At 46.8% G+C, this 8,296-nt stretch overlaps 1 non-coding gene across 1 annotated transcript; it reads right to left on the bottom strand.

The window, feature by feature from the left end:
• Positions 1–6,729: 6,729 nt before the first annotated feature.
• trnaa-ugc (transfer RNA alanine (anticodon UGC)) lies at positions 6,730–6,801 on the bottom strand. Its single transcript has one exon. It is a non-coding gene; the product is annotated as a tRNA-Ala (tRNA).
• Positions 6,802–8,296: the final 1,495 nt, after the last annotated feature.

Here is an 8,296-nt window from a genome sequence, read left to right as displayed (position 1 = left end):
TTTAAAAACTTCGCATTTATATTCCACATCGGTTTCATCACCATCCAACAGTTTTAGCCAATTAACCTGTTCTAAATCTTCTGCCATTTTAGTGAAGTTTGCTACAATTAAATCTGGAATCAGTTGTACATTTTCAGGACCTTTGTTTCTACCAGCCAATCGAAAACTTATAATATTGTGATCACTGTTGCCCAGGTGTTCCCCCACATGGAGGCGTGATACGAGCTCAGGCTCAGTATTAAACATTCGATTAAATATATGATTACCCCTTGAAGGATTTTGGAATTTTCAATATGGATCTTTCACTTGCAGAGTTTGGATCAATACAGAACTTGATTGTTGAAGACTGCATTCTGGGAAGATTGAGCAGGTTCGAAAGCTTTCATTAGTGCTTCAAATTGGGAGAGAGTGAAAAGTTCCACCAACTTGTTTTTTGCCAGCGAGGATAATCTTCTACCCTTGAGAAGATGTTTATTGGATTCCGTGTTGCAGCTCAGTGGTATAGCGCCTGCTTTGCGTGTATAGCGCCTGCTTTGCGTGGTTCAATATCTAACGCTTCCAACACTTCTTTTTAACCAGAATGCCCCACAGAAAGACGAATCGTGCTTTCAGAGGGAAGCGAGATCCAACTTCTAAGACAAACATTCAATTGTCCTGGAGCAGGACTTCATCTCAAGGTCCCCTCAGCAGCTCAGCTCATAGCAGCCGCCGACTGACTGGAATTCAAAATTCGAGAGATAAATTGGTTGAAGATAGAACCCGGGACCTCATACACGCGGAGTATGCGGTCTATCACTGAGCTACATCACTAGACAATGAAGACCTCTAACCAAGTATAAAAAGACTGAGTGTCTCACTTTCCTAAGGCCACCCCAAGGATTTAATGGGCTGAAAAGCATCTCCTTTTGTACGCCAAGCAGACAACTATACCTGAGGTAAGCGGATCTGATTCAACTGTGGGCGAACAGAAGAAACCAGCTCTCGGCACTCAGAGAAATGAGAAGACAGTCAGGGAGAGGGGGAGAGTCTCCTCCGGCTATGTGCACCATTATTTCTGTTTCAGTTCGCCGTTCTTCGAAAGCTCCCGTTATCAGTCACGAGGCTTACGGGTGGACGGGACTAGATACGCTCAGGCACATGGTAGCAGAGGCCGGGCAGGAATATTTCGGGTTCTTGAACTTCAGAGGAGGATAACGTGAGACACTGACAGCATTGCGTCTCATTTCACGATAGACGAACGCAGGACTTGGCCCAGGTGTGATTTTGTGTTTAAAGATCACTTCACTAAAAACACCTTGACGATCTGGGGTTACAGACGGACATGACGGGCAGGAAAATACAAGTTGGTTCATCAATCCTGCCCCACATGCCTCGTGCATCGTGACTGGACACCTCCTACCGACACCACCCGCCCCACCCACCGGAAACATGTAATCTCCTGGGAGCGGTTACAAACCAGAAAAAAATCCAGGGCCAATAAGGAAGGAAAATTCTGGAAAGTTCCTCCAATACCCCGTCAGGCGATTGAAACCAGTCCAGGATATGACATTGGTCATGGACAGGTTAACTGTAAAACCACTCACCTTCCATGTGATGAGATCTCAGCCCCAGTCAAGAACCGGCCCAGATTCCTCGAGAAGGCAGAGAGAGAGGGTCAACACCCACCACACCAGCCGGGAATGCATTACAGAGAGTCAGTACTCTCCAGGAGAAGAAGAAACTCACAACATCCAGACTATTCTTTCCTCCGTGTGGTCTGAACGCCAGTCCACTGCTCCTCCACAATCTGTGAAACTGGAAATAATCTATCACTGGGCACGCTGTCCAACCCTGAGATGGGAGACATTTAAACGTTTGTGGGCGCGCTACCATTAAATTATGTTCTGTGCGGGGCGTTAGGTTTTTCGCGAGGTAAAGAAACTCTTGACTGATCTTATCAAATGGCGGAGCAGGCTCGAGGGGCTGAATGGCCTACTCCTGTTCCTATATTCCTATCCTTGTGTTTAAAGGTGAGGCGAGCCTCATAGGATATTTTCACAATTGAATCAAAAGTGTGAAATCTAACATGTTTGGAGATACCAAGGATTGAACCCGGGATTGCATGCGATCTTACACTGAGCGACATCCCCACGGAGCAATAGGCACTTCAGAACTAAACAAGCAGGCACTTTCGAAGTAAAGAAGTGAGCTTTCTGCTCCGTCTCTCCAGGACATCGAGATGCCCAGCGGTCCCAAGTGCTCACAATGTTCAACCTCTGCTTCAGTTCACGGGGTATCAGCTCCTCTTTGCTTTGAACTTTCCAAAAAAAAATGTCTGCGGAAATAAAAAAATATAATTGCTAATGGTCAGTGACCAGGCTGAAATCCAACCTCTGAATCAGAAAGTGAGATGGAAGAATGACAGAGCGTCAGACAGGAACAAGAGCTGGGACTGCTCGCTCGACATTGCACCGTTACACATTCCGGTCAGTCGGCGGCTGCTATGAGCTGAGTTGCTGAGGGGACCTTGAGATGAAGTCCTGCTCCGGGAAAATTTAATGCTTGTGGAGCCTCAGAAGTTGGAATTCGCTGCGCTCAGAAAGCGTCATTCACCTTTCCCTGCTTAATTCTGGTGGAAAAAAAATGGACATGCTGGGGATTAAACTAAGGACCTCATATATGCAAAGCACGCGCTGTACCACACTGAGTTGCATCCCTTGATTACAGTGACCGCTAACCGAGTAAAGAAGAACTAATTGTTCTCATTTTACTAGGCCACCGATGGTGGGCGCGCGCAGTTTCAGATTATTTCCAGTTTCAAAGATTGGGGAGGAGCAGGGAACAGGCGTTTAGTCTGCACAGAAGTAAAAATAGTCTGGAAGGTTAGGCGGTTCTTCATTTCTCAGAGAGTAGTGAGTCTCTGGAATGCATTGCCGGCTGGTGTGGTGGGTGCTGACTCTCTGTATACTGGGCTTAAAATCATCTCCTTTTCTGCTCCAACCAGACAATTAAACATGGAGTGTGCGGACCTGATGCAACTGTGGGTGAACGGAAGAAACCAGGCCTCCGCACTCAGAGTAATGAGAAAGGGCGCGTTGAGAAGAAAGGGTGGGAGAAGGGGAGAGACTCCTCGGGCTGTGCTGTAACCATCCTTACTATTTCACGGCGTAATTTTCCGAACGCTCCCGTTATCAGTTACGAGACTGACGGTTGGACGCAACTAGAAATGCTCCGGCACATTGTAGCAGAGGCCGGCAAGAATATTTCGAGTCCCTGAGCTTCAGAGGAGGTCAAGGTGAGGCACAGAGAGAATTGAGTCTCATTTCACTGGAGACGGACGCAAGCCCTGCCCCAGGTGTGGTTTTGTGTGTAAAGATCGCTTCACTAAAAACACCTTGACGAGCTGGGGTTACAGACGGACATGACGGGCAGGAAAAGACAGTTGGTTCATTAAACCTGTTCCACATGACTGGAGCATCGTGACTGGACACGTCGTACCTACCGCACCCGCCCCACCCACCGGAAACATGTACTCTCCTGGGAGCGATTAAAAACCAGAAAGGAAATCCAGGACCAATAAGGAGGGGAAATTCTGGGAAATTCCTCCTCGACTCCCTCAGGTGATCGACTCGATGTTCAATGGATGACATTGACCATGTGTAGGTTAAGTGTAAAACCACTCACCTTCTATATGATGCGATCTCTGCCCCAGTAAAGAACCGGTCCAGATCCCTCGAGAAGACGGAGAGAGAGTCAGCACCCACCACACCAGCCGGGAATGCATTCCAGGTGCTCAGTACTCTCTGGGAAAAGAAGAACCTCCCAACATCAAGACTATTCTTACCTCTGTGTGCTCCAAACGCCTGTCCGCTGCTTCCGCCCAGTCTGTGAAACTGGAAATAATCTATCACTGGGCACGCTGTCCAACCCTGAGATGGGAGCCATTTAAATGTTGTGGGCGCGCTACCATTTAATTATATTAATAAGACCATAGAAATAGGAGCAGGAGTAGGCCAATCGTCGTCTCGAACCTGCTCCGCCATTCAATAAGATCGTGGCTGATCGAATCCTGTCCTCAAATCGAAATTCATGTCCAATTTCCTGCCTGCTCCCCGTCACCCTTAATTCCCTTTACTTCTAGGAAACTGTCTATTTCTGTTATAAATTTATTTAATGATGTAGTTTCCACAGCTTCATGGGGCAGCAAATTCCACAGACCTACTACCCTCTGAGTGAAGAAGTTTCTCCTCATCTCAGTTTTGAAAGAGCAGCCCCTTATTCTAAGATTATGCCCCGTAGTTCTAGTTTCACCCATCCTTGGGAACATCCTTACCGCATCCACCCGATCAAGACCCTTCACAATCTTATATGTTTCAATAAGATCGCCTCTCATTCTTCTGAACTCCAATGAGTAGATTCCCAATCTACTCAACCTCTCCTCATATATCAACCCCCTCATCCCCGGGATTAACCGAGTGAACCTCCTTTGTACTGTCCCCATAGCAAGTGTGTCTTTTCTTAGGTATGGACACCAAAACTGTAAGCAGTATTCCAGGTGCAGTCTCACCAATATCTGATATACCTGCAGCAATACCTCCCTGTTTTTTATATTGTATCCACTAGCAATAAAAGCCAACATTCCGTTGGCCTTCTTGATCACCTGCTGCACCTGCACACTAATTTTTGATTTTCATGCACTTGGACCCCCAGATCCCTTTGGACTGCAGTACTTTCCAGTTTCTCGCCATTAAGAAAATAACTTGCTCGTTTATTTTTCCTGCCAAAGTGCATAACCTCACATTTTCCAATATTGTATTGCATCTGCCAAATCTCCGCGCACTCACCGAGCCTGTTTATATCCCCTTGCAGGATTTTTATGTCCTCCTCACTCTCTACTTTCCCTCCCATCTTTGTATAATCTGCAAACTTTGATATATTACACTCGGTCCCCTCCTTCAAATCGTTAATATAGATTGTAAAGAGTTGGCAACCAGCACCTACCCATGTGGAACACCACTGGCTACTGATTGCAGCAGCAGAGATATTCTGTGCAGACCGTTCAGTTTTTCGCAAGGGAAAGAAAACCTTGCCTGTCCTTGTGTTCAAAGGTGAGGCGAGTCTCAGAGGATATTTTCACAGTTGAATCCAAAATTAGACATTTAACTTGTTTCGAGATGCCAGGGATTGAAACCGGGTATACATACATACAAAGCACGCGCTCTTCCACTGAGTAACATCCCCACGTCGATAAATGTGGTTAAAAAATGAACAAGTGGGCACTTTAGAAGTAAGGACGAAAGCTTTCTGCTCCATCTCTCCAGGACATCGAGATGCCCAGCGGTCCCGCCTGTTCACAATGTTCAACCTCTGCTTCAGTTCACGGGGTTTCTGCTCCACTTTATTTTGAACTTTCCATAAAAAAAGTCTGCGGAAATTTTTTTTAAAAATTGCTAATGGTCAGTTACTGTGCTGAAATCCAACCTCTGAATCATAAAGTGAGATGGAAGAATGACAGAGCGTCAAACAGGAACAAGAGCTGGGGCTGCTTGCTCGGCATTGCACCGTCACTCATCCCGGTAATTCAGCGGCCGCTATGAGCTGAGCTGCTGAGGTGGCTGTGTGATGAAGTCCTGCTCGAGGACAATTTAATGCTTGTGGAGCCTCAGATGTTGGAACTCGCTGCGCTCAGAAAGCGTGCTTCCTCTTTCTGTCGGTAATTTTGGTGCAAAACATGTTTCTGGTGATGCAACCCAGGACCTCATATGTGCGGAGCATGCGCTCTACCACTGAGCTGCATCCACAGATAACACAGCACGCTCCCCAAGGAAAGAAGAACTGATTGTTCTCATTTTATGAGGCCACCCAAGGTGGTTCTGCCCAGAGATCGATTATTTCCAGTTTCACAGATTGGGGAGGAGCAGGGAACAGGCGTTTAGACTACACAGATGTAATAATAGTCTGGATGTTCGGTGGTACTTCATTTCCCAGAGAGTAGTGAGTCTGTGGATTGCATTGCCACCTGGTGTGGTGGGTGCTGACTGTATACTGGGTTTAAAATCATCTCCTTTTCTGTCACAACCAAAAGATAAAACATGAAGTATTCGGACCGGATATCACTGTGGGTGAACGGAAGAATCCAGGGCTCGGCACTCAGAACAATGAGAAAGGGAGCGTTGAGAAGAAAGTCGCGGAGAGGGAGAGACGCTTCTCGGGCTCTGCTGACCATTATTTCTGTTTCAGGTCCACATTCTTCGAACGCTCCCATTATCAGTGACTTTGCTTACGGTTGGACGGGACTTGAAATGGTCAGGTACATTGTAGCAGAGGCCGGCAAGAACATTTGGGGTCTTGAACTTCAGAGGAGGGTAAGGTGAGGCAGAGAGAGTATTGAGTCTCATTTCACTATCGACGGACGCAGGACTTGCACCAGGTGTGGTTTTGTGTTTAAAGATAACTTCACTAAAACACATTGACGCCTAACATTCAGTCTATTCTTACCTCTTTGTGCTCTGAACGCCTGTCCGCCGCTTCCCCCAAATCTGTGAAACTGGAAATAATCCATAACTGGGCACGCAGTCCAACCCTGAGATGGGAGCCATTTCCACGTTGCGTGCGGGCTATCATTGAAACATATTCTGTGCGGAGCGTTCATTTTTTCGCGAGGAAAATAAACTCTTGCCTGTCCTTGTGTTTCAAGGTGATGGCAGTCTCAGAAAATATTTTCACAATTGAATCCAAATTCAACAGGTTTGGAGATGCCGGGGATTAAACCCGGGATCTCATACATGCAAAGCATGTGCTCTTCCACTGAGCTACACCCCCCGCGGACACAAGCCCCTAACCAAATAAAGAAGAACTGAGTGTCTTCATTTTATGAGGCAACCCATGGTGGGTGTGCACAGTTTCAGATTATTTCCAGTTTCATTGATTGGGGAGGAGCAGGGAACAGGCGTTTGGACCACACAGAGGTAAGAAGAGTCTGGATGTTTGGCGGTTCTTCATTTCCCAGAGAGTAGAAAGTCTCTGGAATGCATTGCCGGCTGATGTGGTGGGTGCTGACTCTCTGTACACTGGGCTTAAAATCATCTCCTTTTCTGCTCCAACCAGACAATTAAACATGGAGTGTGCGGACCTGATGCAACTGTGGGTGAACGGAAGAAACCAGGCCTCCGCACTCTGAGCAATGAGAAAGGGCGCGTTGAGAAGAAAGACTCGGAGAAGGGGTGAGACTCCTTGGGCTGTGCTGTAACAAACCTTCCGATTTCAGGGAGCATTTTGCGATCGCTTCCGTATTCAGTCACTTTGCTTTCGGTTGGACGGGACTAGAAATGCGCAGGCGCATTGTAGCAGAGGCCGGCAAGAATATTTCGAGTCCCTGAGCTTCAGAGAAGGGCAAGGTGAGGCACAAAGAGAATTGAGTCTCATTTCACTACAGACGGACGCAAGCCCTTCCCCAGGTGCGGTTTTGTGTGTAAAGATCGCTTCACTAAAAACACCTTGACGAGCTGGGGTTGCAGACGGACATGACGGGCAGGAAAAGACCAGCAGGTTAAGGGATGTTGTCGTGACACACAGCCTTTGCCAGTTCATGAACTCAAACATTTATTGTTTTTCACGTGGAGTGAATGGAATTGGCTGAAGACTAATATCTGTGATGATGGGGACCTCAGGAAGAGGCTGAGAATGATCATCCACTTGGCACTTCTGGCTGTAGATTTTTGCAAGCGCATCAAACTTTTTTTTGCACTCAGGGAATCAAGGGATATGGGAATCGGGCGGGAAAGTGGAGTGGAGTTCGAAGACCAGCCATGATCTTTTCGAATAAAGGAGAAGACAAGAGGGGCCGGATGGCCTACTCCTGCTACTATTTCTTATGTTCTTATGTTCCCATGTGCTGGGCTGCGCTCTTGTTGAGGATGAGAATCTTCACCGAGCCTCCTTCTCCTGTTAGTTGCTTAATTTGCGACCACCATTCGCGACTGGATGTGACCGGATTTCAGAGCTTTAACCTGATTGTTTGGTTTGGGGATTGCTGAACTCTGTGCACAGCATCGTGCTCTCACTGTTGAGAATACATGGTGCTCTTACTGTATATAATGCATGGTGCTCTCACTGTTTATAATGCATGGTGCTCTCATTTTTTATAATGCACTGTGCTCTCACTGTTTATAATACATGGTGCTCTCACTGTTTATAATGTATTGTGTTCTCATTGTTTATAATGCCTGGTGCTCCCACTCTTTATATTGCATGGTGCTCCAACTGTTTATAATGCCTGGTGCTCTCACTGTTTATAATGCATGGTGCTCTAACTGTT

Source organism: Heptranchias perlo, unplaced genomic scaffold (assembly GCF_035084215.1).
Source record: "Heptranchias perlo isolate sHepPer1 unplaced genomic scaffold, sHepPer1.hap1 HAP1_SCAFFOLD_43, whole genome shotgun sequence".
Lineage (NCBI taxonomy): Eukaryota > Metazoa > Chordata > Chondrichthyes > Hexanchiformes > Hexanchidae > Heptranchias > Heptranchias perlo.
The sequence above is the reverse complement of the archived record's forward strand: the minus strand, read 5'-3'. Positions and strand labels throughout refer to the sequence as shown.